Source organism: Pogona vitticeps, chromosome 6 (assembly GCF_051106095.1).
Source record: "Pogona vitticeps strain Pit_001003342236 chromosome 6, PviZW2.1, whole genome shotgun sequence".
Lineage (NCBI taxonomy): Eukaryota > Metazoa > Chordata > Lepidosauria > Squamata > Agamidae > Pogona > Pogona vitticeps.
The window spans coordinates 30,481,909-30,496,403 of record NC_135788.1 but is presented as its reverse complement, the minus strand read 5'-3'; the positions used below and the strand labels follow the sequence as shown (position 1 = coordinate 30,496,403).

Genomic DNA, 14,495 nt, shown 5'->3' with positions numbered 1-14,495 from the left:
GTTGGAACTTACCCTGTTTACCTATGTAACAATCTCAAATATTCCTATTCACAGGCCCTAATTTCTGCTCAGGAAGATCTTGTGAAAACAATGTGGCTTTTGTAAGGTATTTGAGTGATACAACTTTTGTACAAAAGCTTACATTTTCACATGCAAGCTAATTCATTTTGGGGGGGTAAGGGGAGGAAATGGTAGCACTATTGCATTAATTTTGTGCCAGGGTACAGACAAAGAAAGATGGCAAGTGTGGTAACCCTATAAGATAAACAGTGTTTGCTGTGGCTTATCCAGTGGGTTTAGGCCTGCATTTTAAACTTATTATTCACCTTCTAAAGATAATGGCCAGAATCCTATTGTGAAACACCACATGGGTAAAGGATATAAGTGGCTTTTGCAGTTTCCTGGTTGTCTGCTGTACAGCTTGGTAACAATCTGGCATGCAGCTGACCATGTCATCTCCCAACACATGGCAGATAGCAAGATCAATACCAAGTACATACCAAGTTACAGAATTTTGGGTTTACAGTGCACAAAATCAGAAGGATTCTGGCCAGCAGAATGAGTAGAAATGACAAGAAAGTGACCTTGGAATTATCAATTAAGCAGAAACTGATTATGGCTGTGTAGAATCATTCTAACGGTGCAACAGAATTCTATCAAGCAGATACAGCACAAGTGCACCCTTAATATAAACAATGTTAATAGCAGTAATCATTCCCTCTAATACTAAATATGGGTAGTTGAGAGATTTTCAGGTTAGAGGCAAAGTGGGGCTATCCAAGAAGAAGGTAATGATTTCTACATAGTTGGAAGACTCATCGGATATATGAACAAGTAAAGTGAAATACTTTTAAAATTAACAACCTTGTGAACAATCTGACAAACCTATGAATCTCTAGGATGTACAAAAAGCTGTGATGATATTGAGAGAGTGATGGGCTCCATTTATTTCTGAATCAAGACAACAAAGAAGTTTGTTTATCTTTTTCCTGAGGATGGCCTGGATGCCAGTTGCAGGTATCATTGTGGTGAACCTTTGTGCTTCAAAAATCTGCATCCATGTAAATGGATGATGTCATCATGGATGGTGCTGATCTTAGCTAGTACAGGGCACATGGTACTGTTTAGGTGAGGGGTGGTTAAAACATGGCTTTCCCCTTTGCAATCTCTCCAGGAGGCTGCATGGGTCCCCTGTTGCTGCTGCTGATTTTGCCACCAAAGTTTATCCTCAGCAAACCAGTGATGGTGGTAGTGGTAAGTAAGGCTGAGAATGTACATCGGGCCCAGCATCACCCCATTGAACTTCATGACTGAGTGAGGGTTTCAGTCCATGACTCCTGAATCTGAGTCTAACCGCTCCAACATACTGGGCAAGAAAATCATTATTTTTATCACCACAATTATTACAGAAATCTTATTAGCAAACACTTAGTTCATTACAGTATTACATTTCCTGGCCTAAATGAAAGTCTTTTTACTAATATAAATTTTAATTGAGACTCTACTTCTTCCTCCATATTATTATTGTTCCCCTTCCTCACTTTTTACCTATAAGGCACCACGTATAGAAATAAATCAATAGTATTATTGAAGCAGTTCTAAGTTGGTAGGCTATTTATAGCCTCATTATGTACAGTAAAGGCAAGTAGCTTGACAGCAATTTGTAAGCTAATATCCTCCAAATGAAGACATAGAAAGCAATAGCTTTTCAAGTCCTCCAGCATGTAGTAACTTTTCTTTAAATAAAACAAGCTCAATAACTGTGCTTAAAAACTTATCAAATTATTAGCACAAATTACAGTAGATAAGAAAAGCTGGTGCAGTTACCATAAAATAGAAGTACATTTTAAAACAACAATGCCTTGTTAATACTGTTCAGATTAAAAGGTAATTTTAAAATTGCAAAAAGGAGTATTCTCCAAAGGACCAAGATGGCCAAAGTAAAATAAAGGAAATACAGATAATCACAGATAACCAATGAGTATGGATAAAGGTCCAGAAGGAAAAAACTTTTGCCAAGCATGGAAAGTTGAGGACCAGAAACTCTAATAAAGAAACCAGTCACACACTGATTCCAGTGCCTCATCAAATAGATTATGGAGTATGGAAGCAAAATACTGTATGTGATTAAAGGGAAATGAAGACCTAGCAAAAGAAGCTGCACACACATGGCAGAAAGTCAAATGACAGGCTACCTATAATCCATTTTTAAAAGATACACTATCTCTAGTAGGGGGAAACCCACATATTTTGCTTTCATCTTGCTTTGTTCAGTGATTGGTTACTAAAAGGTAAACAAGGGTTGCGAGTGTGGTTATTAACACATGGATCTTCCTGTTGTGTGAGGGAAAACTGCTTAATCAGAGAAATACGCTTTCCTTTCAGTGTCTATCTGACCCAAGACCATAATCTTTATAGAGCAGCATCAGGGATATAGTGGTACCTCGACTTACGAACTTAATCCATACAGTGGACCCTCGACTTACAGACGGCTCGACTTACAGACGGCTCGACTTACAGACGGCTCGACTTACAGACTTCTCTGGCTGCAAAATTTAGGTTCGACTTGCAGCCAGAGAATCGACCTACAGACCAGAAAAAAACAAAAATGGAACAAAAATGGAACAAAAACGGCTGGTTGAGGGATTAATCGGTTTTCAATGCATTGTAGGTCAATGGAGACTCGACCTACAGACTTTTCGACCTGCAGCCACCGTTCCAATACGGATTAATTCTGTAAGTAGAGGGTCCACTGTATTGGAACAGTATTCGCAAGTTGAAAAGTTCATAGGTCGAGGCATCATTTCCCATAGGAATGCATTGAAAACCAATTAATGCATTCCAGGGGAATAAAAAAAGACAAAAAATTTAATAAAAATAAAACACTGCAAGTCCCATGCTGGGACTGCAAAAAAAAAACAAAAACAAAAAAAACACAGAAACATACCCCCACAGTCCAAACCCACTCTCCAAAACCCACCCAGAACAAGCAGTTTTTAAAAAGCAGAAAGCAGCACTTACCGGTCCAAAGCCTCCTGGGGGTCCCCTGCCACTGCAATTGCCACCACTGTGACCGCCGCCACCGTGAGGCTTGAGCCAATGGTGGAGGGTGGCAAGGAGTGAGCAGGAGGTGAGCTGGAAGGGAAGCGACCAAAGAAAACTGCCCAGCTCAAGCCTCCCAGCGCTGGGTGACCACTGCCTCCAATCGCGGGAAGTCTCCAATGGTGGTGGGGAAGCCCTGGGAGACCTCCTGGGGGTCTGATTGCGGCAGCGGAAAAGGGCGGGAAATTTAAAATTACTCCCCCGCCACCGCAATCAGAATTCCAGGAGGTCTCCGATGGTGGCAGGGAAGCCCTGAGAGACTTCCCAGTGCTTCCCCGCCGCCATTGGAGACCTCCTGGGGGTCCCCCGCCACCACGATCAGACCCCCAGAAGGCCTCCAGAGACCTCCGAAGGCGCCAATCACGGTGGTGGGCGACCCCCCAGGAGGTCATGTATGTCAGCAGGGAAGCCCTGGGAGACCTCTTGGGGTCCCCGCCACCATCAGAGACCTCCTGGAGGTCCCTTTTCCTAACCGTTGGGGCGAAAGAGCAGCCTCTTTGCCACCAACAATTTGAATGGAACAAAAAAAAGGCAGGGGAAATTTAAATTTCCCGCCCTTTCTCCCTGCCTTTTTTGGTTCGTAAGTCGAGGCTCCATTCGCAAGTCAAAGCAACATTTTGCGAATGGAGCAGTTCGTAATTCTAAATGTTCGCAAGTGGAGACGTTCGCAAGTCGAGGTTCCACTGTAATCTTAAAGCGATAATCTGTCACCCAGGAGGGCTCCTCCACTTTGATCAGCTGCTGAACAGGCAGAAGGATAGCAGATCCCCACAATGACTCCAACTGAAGGGCATGTTTCGTTATCAAGCTTGTCTCCAGTAGGGCTCTGTAGGGTGGAAGCTGCTGGCCACTGCACAGGTCTTCCTTGTAGTCTTTATGGAACTCCAGGTTCCCAGAACATCCCAGCCAACATGGTCACTAATATTTCTAAGCTCTTTGTTTCCTTATAAGAAGCAGATGTAGGAAAAGTCTGCAGTGACTACAATCAAGCTGTTCCCCTCCCTTCAAAACTGTAGGCAGTGGTTGGCTAATCTGTTATGATGCCATTATGCAAAAGTGCTTAGCCACCAGCTATGATTTTCGTCAATCTATTGACGCATCCTCACTAGCATAGCAAATATTGTTGCTGAATTTTCTTCTGTTGTACCTGATTCTGAGCAATTTGCCTAGCATTTCTTACATGGGAATGGTTTATCTCTTGCTGTATCAGCATGGGCAGGAGTGGGGTAGGTGCCATAATCCTCTAGTCTAAGGATGGGGAATCTCAGGACTTTGGGGGCAGATATGCCCTAGAACAGTGGTTCCCAACCTTGGGTAGCCGAGGTGTTCTTGGACTGCAATTTCCAGAAATCCTTCACCATCTAGGGTTTCTGGGAATTGTAGTCCAGAAGCACTTGGGTTACCCTAGAACCACTGCCTATGAACCCAGGTTTCATGAGTCCTAGTTCATCACCATTTTTTTTACTACACCACACTATTTATGTCCTAAGAAACATACCTCTCCCTTTCATATAGATACGATCTCCAATGATACACTTTAATCAGCACCTAAAATAGTGTTGGTACTTCATTTCTTTTTCAAAAATAAAAACAAGACTCTTCATGTCTTAAGTATTTACAGTTTAGTTCTAAAAATGGTACACTCTTCAATTGGGATGCCAAGTAGATGAAGTGCTAATCATAATTAACAAGAGTTGCAGAGCAGGTAAACAAATGGTTGTTCCACTTAAACATCTTGATTGTAGATTCTTCAAGTATATTTTGCATGATAAGATCCAAGAATGTGTATTATGCAAATGTTTTTTGCCAGATTATCATAATTACTTTTGTGAGCTTGGTTTGAACAATTAGTGGGCACACCTCAAATAAAACAGAGCCCTTGGGTCACATTGATTTCAAAGAAAGAGTGCTGAACATGTGCTTACCTTTCTAACCAATATCAAATTTGCTGCTTAAATTTGAATGAATTGTGTCTTATTGATTTAGCAATCTTATATTGGAGCAGCACCCTTATCAGTTTAAACAAAGCAGGTTACAGAAAATAACTTGCTTGAGTATAATCAATTTGTTGTCTGCTAATGATTTTCATAAATTTTATGATGTCTATGATGGCCTATTTACACAGGTAACATTGTATGTTTTGAATGTGGGGTTCCCTAATGCTGTTGGATGGTCAAACAATGTAGATGTAAATTTCAAAGGGGAAGGGCCTGCAACACAAACTTCTTTGCTTGTTTGTTTGCATGCTGACCAATTAGTGGGAGTTTGTTGTTCCCGGGTAGGGAGGCTCCACCCCTGTTTCCGGCCTTTCTCACCATGAGGTGATTGAACCACCATTGTTGGTCACCATTCTTGCACACACTCTTCACCTGGAAAGATGCAAGAACGTCATGCTGGCCCATTGAGCCTGGAGATTCCTCCAGCCACGTGGGGCCAAGCAGAAGAACATTGCCTTTTTGCTATTTTTCTCTTTCTGTATCTACCTGAAACCTTCTGAATGCTTATCTACATGAGTAGAATATAGAATTCTTTCTTTTATACAAAAAAGGCCTCCTGAGTGTTATTTTAAGTGCTAGTGTTTGGTGAGGGGCGGGTACAAAAGGGAACTTCTAGCTAATTCTGCCCAACTGGCTGGTGCTTCCTGCTGTGCGTTTTACTGGAATTCACACGAGTTTCAGTACAATTCCCCAACAAATACATGGGGCAAGCAACACTGCAACTGATTCCGGTTGCTAACGTTTACGTATTTACCTGGGAATTAAGTTAACTGAATACAGTGCAACTTCCTAGTGATTATTTATACAATAGTGTTGTTGTATGGCAATGTCTTATTAAATACAGTGGTGCCTCGCACAACGAGCGCACCGTAGAGCGATGAATTCGCTCTACGGTGACGCTTTTGCGATCGCTAAAGCGATCGCACAACGATGGCCCCAATGGGCGAAAATCGCAAAGCGAAGGTCGGTAAGCTGCTCGCTTACCGACCTTCGCTTTGCGACCCGCCGATCAGCTGTTCGGTGGGTCAAAAATGGCCGCCGGAACAGCCGAAAGGGGCCGGGGCTTCCGGCAGCGTTTTCGCGCGCTCCACTTGCTTACCAAGGGCACGAAAACGCTGCGCCCTGGCCCCTTTCGGCTGTTCCGGCAGCCATTTTTGACCCACCGAACAGCTGATGGCAGCCATTTTGGCGCCCTCGTTCTGCGACGGGAGGGCGCGAAAATGGCTGCCGCCTATGGAGGAACTTCGCTGAACGGTGAGTTTGAAAGCCATAGGAATGCATTGAACAAAGTTCAATGCGTTTCTATGGCTTTTTCCCTCCCGCACAGCGATGTTTCCCACAGCGAAGGTTAATCCGGAACGGATTAACCTCGCCGTGCGGGGCACCACTGTAAAGATCCCATGAAAACGTATTCAGGTTCACTCTAATAGTAAACCTAGTAAGTTCTACTTTTTTGCCAAATAAAATTTTACTTAGGTGTGTACAGAATTATGGTCTTGCTTGTAGATGAACACAAATAGCATCTGAACCTCAGACTCCAACTGAAAGTTCATCCCTCACTTGAGTTGTTGTTGTTGTTTAGTCATTAAGTCATGTCCAACTCTTCGTGACCCCATGGAACAGAGCATGCCAGGCCCTCCTGTCTTACACTGCCTCCCGGAGTTTGGTCAAAGTCATGTTGGGAGCTTTGATGACACTGTCCAACCATCTCATCCTCTGTCGTCCCCTTCTCCTCTTGCCTTCACACTTTCCCAACATCAGGGTCTTTTCTCTTCTCATGAGGTGGTCAAAGTATTGGAGCCTCAGATTCAGGATCTCTCCTTCTAGTGAACACTCAGGGTTGATTTCCTTCAGAATGTATAGGTTTTTTTCTCTTTGCAGTCCAGGGGACTCTCAAGAGTCTCCTCCAGCACCACAATTCAAAGCATCAATTCTTCAGTGGTCAGACTTCCTTATGGTCCAGCTCTCACTTCCATACATTGCTACTGGAAAAACCATAGCGACTATGTGAACCTTTGTCAGCAAGGTGATGTCACTGCTTTTTAAGATGCTGTCTAGGTTTGCCATTGCTTTCCTCCCAAGAAGCAGATGTCTTTTGATTTTGTGGCTGCTGTCACCATCTGCAGTGATCAGGGAGCCCAAGAAAGTAAAATCTGCCACTGCCTCCATATCTTCCCCTTCTATTTGCTAGGAGGGGATGGGACCAGTGGCCATGATTTTGGTTTTTTGATGATGAATTTCAGACCATTTTTGTGTTCTCCTATTTCACCCTCATTACAAAGTTCCTTAATTCCTTCTCACTTTCTGCCATCAGAGTGGTATCATCTGCATATTGGAGGTGGTTGATATTTCTTCCAGAAATCTTAATTCCGGCTTGGGATTCCTCCAGTCCGACCTTTCGCATGATGTATTCTGCATATATAAGCAGGGAGACAATATACAGCCTTGTCGTACTCCTTTCCCAATTTTGAACCAATCAGTTGTTCCATATCCAGTTCTAACTATTCCACATATAGATTTCTCAGGAGACAGATAAGGTGGTCAGGCACTCCCATTTCTATAGGGACTTGCCATAGTGTGCTGTGGTCCCCACAGTCAAAGGCTTTTGCGTAGTCAATGAAGCAGAAGTAGATGTTTTTCTGGAACTCTCTGGCATTCTCCATAATCTAGCGCATGTTAGCAATTTGGTCTCTAGTTCCTCTGCCCCGTTGAGATCCAGCTTGTACTTCTGGGAGTTCGTGGTCCACATACTGCTGAAGCCTGCCTTGGAGGATTTTGAGCATAACCTTGCTAGCATGGGAAATGAGTGCAATTGTACGGTAGTTGGAGCATTCTTTTGCACTGCCCTTCTTTGGTATTGGGATGTAGACTGACGTTTCCAATCCTCTGGCCACTGTTGAGTTTTCCAAACTTGCTGGCATATTGAATGTAGCACTTTAATAGGGTCATCTTTTAAGATTTTAAATAGATCCACTGGGATGCCATCACCTCCACTGGCCTTGTTGTTAGACAAGCTTTCTAAGGCCCACTTGACTTCACTCTCCAGGTTGTCTGGCTCAAGGAACCCCACTATCTGGGTTGTCTGAGACATTCAGATCTTTCTGGTATAATTCCTCTGTGTATTCTTGCCACCTCTTCTTGATGTCTTCTGCTTTTGTTACATTCTTACCATTTTTGTCCTTTATCATGTCCATCTTGGCACAAAAGTTTCCTTTAATATCTCCAGTTTTCTTGAACAGATCTCTGGGTTTTCCCTTTCTATTATTTTCCTCTATTTCTTTGCACTGTTCATTTAAGAAGGCCCTCTTGTCTCTCTTTGCTATTCTTTGGAAGTCAGCATTCCAATTTCTGTAACTTTCCCTATCTCCCTTGCATTTTGTTTCCCTTCTCTTTTCTGCCATTTGGAAGGCCTCATTGGACAGCCACTTTGCTTTCTTGCATTTCCTTTCCTGTACAGTGCTATGAGCCTCCATCCATAGTTCTTCAGGCACTCTGTCCACCAAATCTAGTTCCTTAAATCCACTCTGTATTCAGAAGGGATTTGGTTTAGATTATACTTGATTAGCCCGGTGGTTTTCCTACTTTCTTCAGTTTAAGCTTGGGTTTTGCTATAAGAAGCTGATGATCAGAGCCACAATCAACTCTGCAGAGAATATAATCAATCTGATTTTGTTATTGCCTATCTGGTGATGTCCATGTGTAGAGTCACCTCTCGTGTTGCTGGAAAAGAGTGTTTGTGATGACCAGCTTGTTCTCTTGATAAAACTCTATTAGCCTTTGCCCTGCTTCGTTTTGAACTCCAAGGCCAAACTTCCCTGTTTTTCCTTTTATCTCTTGCCTCCCTACTTTAGCGTTTCAGTCCCCTATAATAAGAAGAACATCTTTCTTTGGTGTCAGTTCTAGAAGGTGTTGTAAGTCTTCATAAAATTGGTCAATATTAGCCTCTTCAGCATCGGTGGTTGGTGCATAAACTTGGATTACTGTGATGTTGAAAGGTCTGTCTTGGATTCTTATTGAAATCATTCTATCATTTTGAGATTGTATCCCAGTACAGCTTTTCCCATTCCTTTGTTAACTATGAGGGCTACTCCATTTCTTCTCTGTGTTTCTTGCCCACAGTAGTAGATATGATAATCGTCTCAATTGAATTTTCCCATTCCCGTCCATTTTAGTTCACTGATACCCAGGATGTCAATGTTTATTCTTGCCATCTCCTGTTTGACCACATCCAGCTTACCAAGGTCCATAGATCTTACATTCCAGGTTCCTATGCAGTATTTTTCTTTGCAGCATCTGACTTTCCTTTCACTTCCAGGCAGCTCAGCGTCCTTTCGGCTTTGTACACTTGACTTGTACAAGCACTTTACCTTGTGCACATCATACTTGCAGATAGTCTGTGGTCCCAAGAGTGAGGAATGGCATCATCCACTGTGGGATGTACTTGCCCCTTGCCACTGATGATATGTGCACAGTACTAGGTATGTGTTTGTTGGTCTGTGATGTGTATTAGCTGATGGATAGCTCAGTGGGCTAAACACATGATTGAAAAACAGCAGTGAGGTTACCCACTGATTCTCTTAATGAGAAAAGTGAATCTTGGGTTCCAGAGTGCCACCAGAAGGAGAGACTGATAAACTGTTTCTAAGTACTTTATGCCCACCAAAAATATAAAGGCAGAAAGGGTTGCCTTTAGTTGGAATTGGTTTTGTGGCACATTGTGTCTAATGTGAGCCTTAGTTTTGGTGGTTTTGTGGTGTCACAGCAATTGTGGTTAAAATATTTTTCCCCCTTGGCCTCACCTCAGAAGTGCAGCCTGTTGACATCTACATTGGATGTAAGCCACAGCAATAGAAATTTTAGACCTTAGAACTCCACATGCCTTGGCTGTCTATGCAGTTGGTATTCTTCAGCAGCAAGTCTGAGGTGCAATCCTATAACCTTTCCTGCATGTGGAGATTCATGCTTAATGCTGGCATCAGAGGCCCTCAGTCTCATTCTATCTTTTGCTTATGTGAAGAAGTGTACTGTGACTCTTGAAGCTCTCTGTTCTTGTTCTGGAGCTTTCCCTCCTCTTGATTAGATAACTGTAACAGCCACCTTATACCTCACAAAGGGGCCTTTACGTCACACTCGAACACTCTTCATTTCCACTACCACCAACCATTCCCTCAAATAAAGCTTCAGGCCAAAGTATGATTTCAAAATAAAAACTTAGGTTTATTGTATACAAACAAAAGGAATGGTAAATCACTTGAATATGAATAATACTTCAATCACTATAATAATATAACAATCACACACACACTCTCACAGACCCTCACTATATAGCACAGTTCTTATCTCACAGTATCTCCAATCCCTGTCTCCCTATCTCACAGCCCTAACTGTCCCTATCTCAAAGCCCTATCTGGCCCTATCTGGCCCTATCTGAATCACTCACACCATTCACTCCCCTTATATACAACAGCTCCACCCCTTATGTCCCACCCTCCGTCACACCATTGGCAGATGACACACAGCTTCAGCAGTGACGGGCAGGTGATGTCATAGCTGTATGTAACAATAACTTTTTGAAATTACTGTATTTGCTGGCGTATAAGACTACTTTTTGCCCAGAAAAACATGCCTCCAAGTGGGGGGTGGTGGTCATCTTATACATCGGGTGCACTTCAGTTGGGATAGACATAGATGCCCATAGTGGCCTTCCGATGCTCGCCCGGTGCCCATAGTAGCCTTCCAATGCCTGCCCACCTCATTCTACACACCGTCCAGTATCGCACGGTATCCAGTGCGGCCGTGGCGAGCATCAGCAATGAGACAGGGGTGCCAGCCTTTTTGACGTGACTGGCCCGTTCTGCTTGGCGTGAAGCAGCAGCGCTCCAGCCCGCCTCTTATCTACGCAGAACTCACACATGGGCACTTGCACACTAGTGCTGGTCACAGGGAGATGCAGGGGCGGGCCAGAGGCACTGCGGTCGCGCTGCAGCCATACAATCGTGACAATGAATAGCACCTTTTATTTGGTGTGTGGAAGGTGTGCGGAAGAGGGGGTAGTCTTGTACGGCGAGTATATAACGAACTCTATATTTTGAGTGGAAATGTTGGGGGGGGGGTCATTTTATACGTCCAGTCTTCTTATACGCCGGCAAATACGGCATTATGAACTACCTCTATTAATACCGACATGGTAGAAAGTCCATGCATACATTTTCCAAATCAATTTCTCTCTTGAATTGCACAGGTTTGAGCCAGATGGTTGTGGTTATACATTGCCATTTGTCTCCAGGAAGTGGCTTGAGAAAGGTGAGTCTCAGCTTTACTGAGGCTCCTGGTCTGATGGTGGTGGCCCCAATAGCCTTCCCTCTTGGCATAAAACTGTTTATGCTTTGTAGTCAGAGGTGGTTGTTTGTTTGTTTTTTGTGGGCGTAGGAGTCACGCACGGCTTTTGAACTGCATTGGAGTCTGGCGCCCCTAATCTCAGCATTATTGAAGGCAGAAGTGTAAAACAAAACTGCGTTTCCGAAGAGCTGGGTTTTCAGGATGCTGAGCAGCTTTTTCCTTGCACGCTGAAGATCCCACGGATTCGTGCGGTGGGAAAAAATTAACCCAGCCCGAAGTGCATGAATGTGCTTGTGTGAACCGGGCCTTGGCCTCCTGAAACGGTTGTGGCGGTCGCGGCTGCACTTCAAAGCAGTCCACCCCACAGATTAAGAGTTTGCACATTGAGTTTGTGGAGCAAATCTTCAACCCTCGTTGACAGCGAGTGCCCCCTGCAAGGGGCTAAGAGCAGCCCGAGCCTTAGACAATGAGTTCAAACAAGGCGGGGAAAAGGCGGCTGGGGGGGGGGGGAGAGAAAGACTTTATAAACTTCAGATGCAGCAGCAACAGCAGCTCCTGGGCTGCCTTGAGGGCGCGCGTCCGACCTACAAAGGCGCAGCAGGCACTGCCGCCAAACACCGGCGCAGTAGGAATCCCTTTCCGCATCGCCTCAGGAGACCCGGAGAAGGCGGGAGATTCCGGGCTGGTGCGATAGAAAGGAGGCACAGCTCTCTCGCTCTCCCCCCGCCCGCCTTCTTTTGCTCGCGCCCGCGCTAAGGGAAGAGCAGGCGCGCGCGCCGAGCCGAGATACAGTATACACACACACACACACACAACACACGCAACGTTGGCCAGAGCCGAGCGCCTCGCGAGCCGCCGAGGCAGTAGCAGCAAAGAGGAGCCGCGAAGGGATATCGCCGCTGGCGGACAACAGGTAAAGACAGGTTTTGGCGGGCTGCGAGAAACAAGAGCCGGAGCCGCTTCGTGGCGAGGAAGCTGCTTCTAAGGCAAGAAAGAGGCAAACGCTTTGCCCGTTCCTAAGCCCACCAGGAGTCAACGAGGGCCCGAGAGCGCGGGGAAAGCTGTCCGGGGTCGAAAGACGGCGCTCGGTTTTCGGACCGTTACGTTTTGTGGGGAGGGAATTGTGAATTTCCAAGTAGGGATTTTGGGGATGGTGTGTGTGTTTGTGTGTGGGGGGGGCCCTGAAGCGTTGTGCGCGCGCTTTGCGCGGCCCCGCTCCAAGCGCGAGTGCTGCCCAACTAGACCTTGGATGTTTGTCGGGTCGTGCTTCGGCTCCGTTGCTTTTGCCTTTCCTCAAGCCCGTGGTGCCCGTCCTGTGGAGAGATGCACAGAATCGCCTCGCTCTGCATTGCGCTGCAGCAAGTTGGCACTTCCTCCCCGCTTGGCTGGGCAGAAAGAGCATCGTTCTGTGCGCATGTTTGTGTGTGTGTGTGCGTGCGCGTGTGTGCCTGTTTGTGTGTGTGTGTGTGCTGTGCGCAAGAAAACGTTTGGCACAAAGTTGAAGTATGCAGGATCTTCTGCTAGTCATGCCTCTGTTTATCCCTCCCCCGCCCCCACGGCTTTTACCAGCTGAGTTCCTCCTAAGATTTGTGACGCTTCTTGGGGTGCTGATGTCACATTGTGCCTCCTCGCCTTCGTTATTAATTGGTAGATTTCGATAGCTTCGTGAAACAGTGTAGCTATAAGCCTCCTTCCACCCCAGCCCTCACGTTTCTCCTCTCCTCTCCTGGGCAAACTGCAACTTATTCTGGAGTGGCTGGCGTCTAGAAACTTTATTTCATTGAAGGTGGCAGGTTCTTGTTACAGTATCTCTCTCCAAGATGTGATTGGAACGTGTGATCTTTGGTTCCTAGAAATTGCAGGTTTTCATCCTGTTCAGCTACTGTACTTCAGAACTGAGCTGTGCTGCATTTGGTGGGACCTGTTTATGTCTGCTCGGAATTGCAAGCCCTGTTGAACCATTTGCTTTAATTCTGAGCAGGCTTGCTTAGAAGCAAGTCTCAATGAAAAAGCCTTACCGCTGAACAGGCTTTTTAAGGGATAGCACTGTATGTAAGTCTATTGGCAGTCTTGTAATTTTGCAGTTTCTGTTATTTTACATCATTATATAAGCGAAGGTTGATTGGAAATTTCCTTGATGGTGGGTTTTTAATATATTCTATGTGAAGGCTTAGGAGAACTGTTGGGTTAGATCCAGACTAACAGTGCAATCTAATATCCATCTAATCAGATATGTGTTTCACAGAGTTCTGTGGTACTTAAAGCCAAGCAGAGGTTTAGTTTTTTTGCCTGCAGAGCCTGAAGTTGTGAGTTTGATTCAGCACTGTGCCTCCTGTGTAAAGAGCCAGCCTGTATAGCCACAGGCAAGCTGCACAGTCCCAAGGTGTCCACAGAAGAAGGGAATGATATACTACTTCTGAGCACTCTGTACCTAGAAAATCATGGAAAGGGTCACCATAAGCCATATTCAACATGACAGCATGCAATTATCCTCACCATCACCATCATTAAGTGTGTACAGGATTGCATCCTACGTACATCTTGGTATCAGTGTACGTAGTGGATTTTCTGTATTAGAAGAAAAGTGGAGTAGATTATCCATTCTGTGACTCTAATCTATGATGAACTTTCCGTTGATTTCAGTAAGATCTGTATATGGCTAAATTATTGTGCTGTTCTGTGCATGTTAATTCAGAAGTGTTGGTTCAGTTTACATCCAAGTAATTTTTCATAGGATTGCAGCTTAAGTCTCTGTCAAACCCAGTAATTCAGTTGTCTTTAAAGCATAGGTGAAAAAAATAATGAAATATATTTTAGATTTATCTGCTCATAAAAAAAGCAATGATTTGATGAAACAGGACACATAAGTTTTAGAAATGAAGGAAATTGGGAGAGCCAAACACTCAATTTCAAATATGTTCTTAGAAACATATTTGTTAAAGAGAAATGTGCTTAATTGTTTACCAATAGGTGAGGCTTACATATATCCCCTCCCTTGTTAAAGATAATTAATGTACCAAAACAGGCTCCTGCACATGGGTTATACACCTAGAACCC

The 14,495-nt window shown here is 44.5% G+C and overlaps 1 protein-coding gene across 2 annotated transcripts in view; it reads left to right on the top strand.

Moving 5' to 3' along the window:
• Window positions 1-12,218: 12,218 nt before the first annotated feature.
• Window positions 12,219-14,495, top strand: part of DGKB (diacylglycerol kinase beta) — a 316,591-nt gene continuing 314,314 nt past the window's right edge. For both annotated transcript variants that reach the window (XM_020781534.3, XM_020781524.3), the window contains exon 1: window positions 12,219-12,351. The gene's annotated coding sequence lies outside the window, so the exon portion shown is untranslated. The remainder of the gene's footprint in view (window positions 12,352-14,495) is intronic.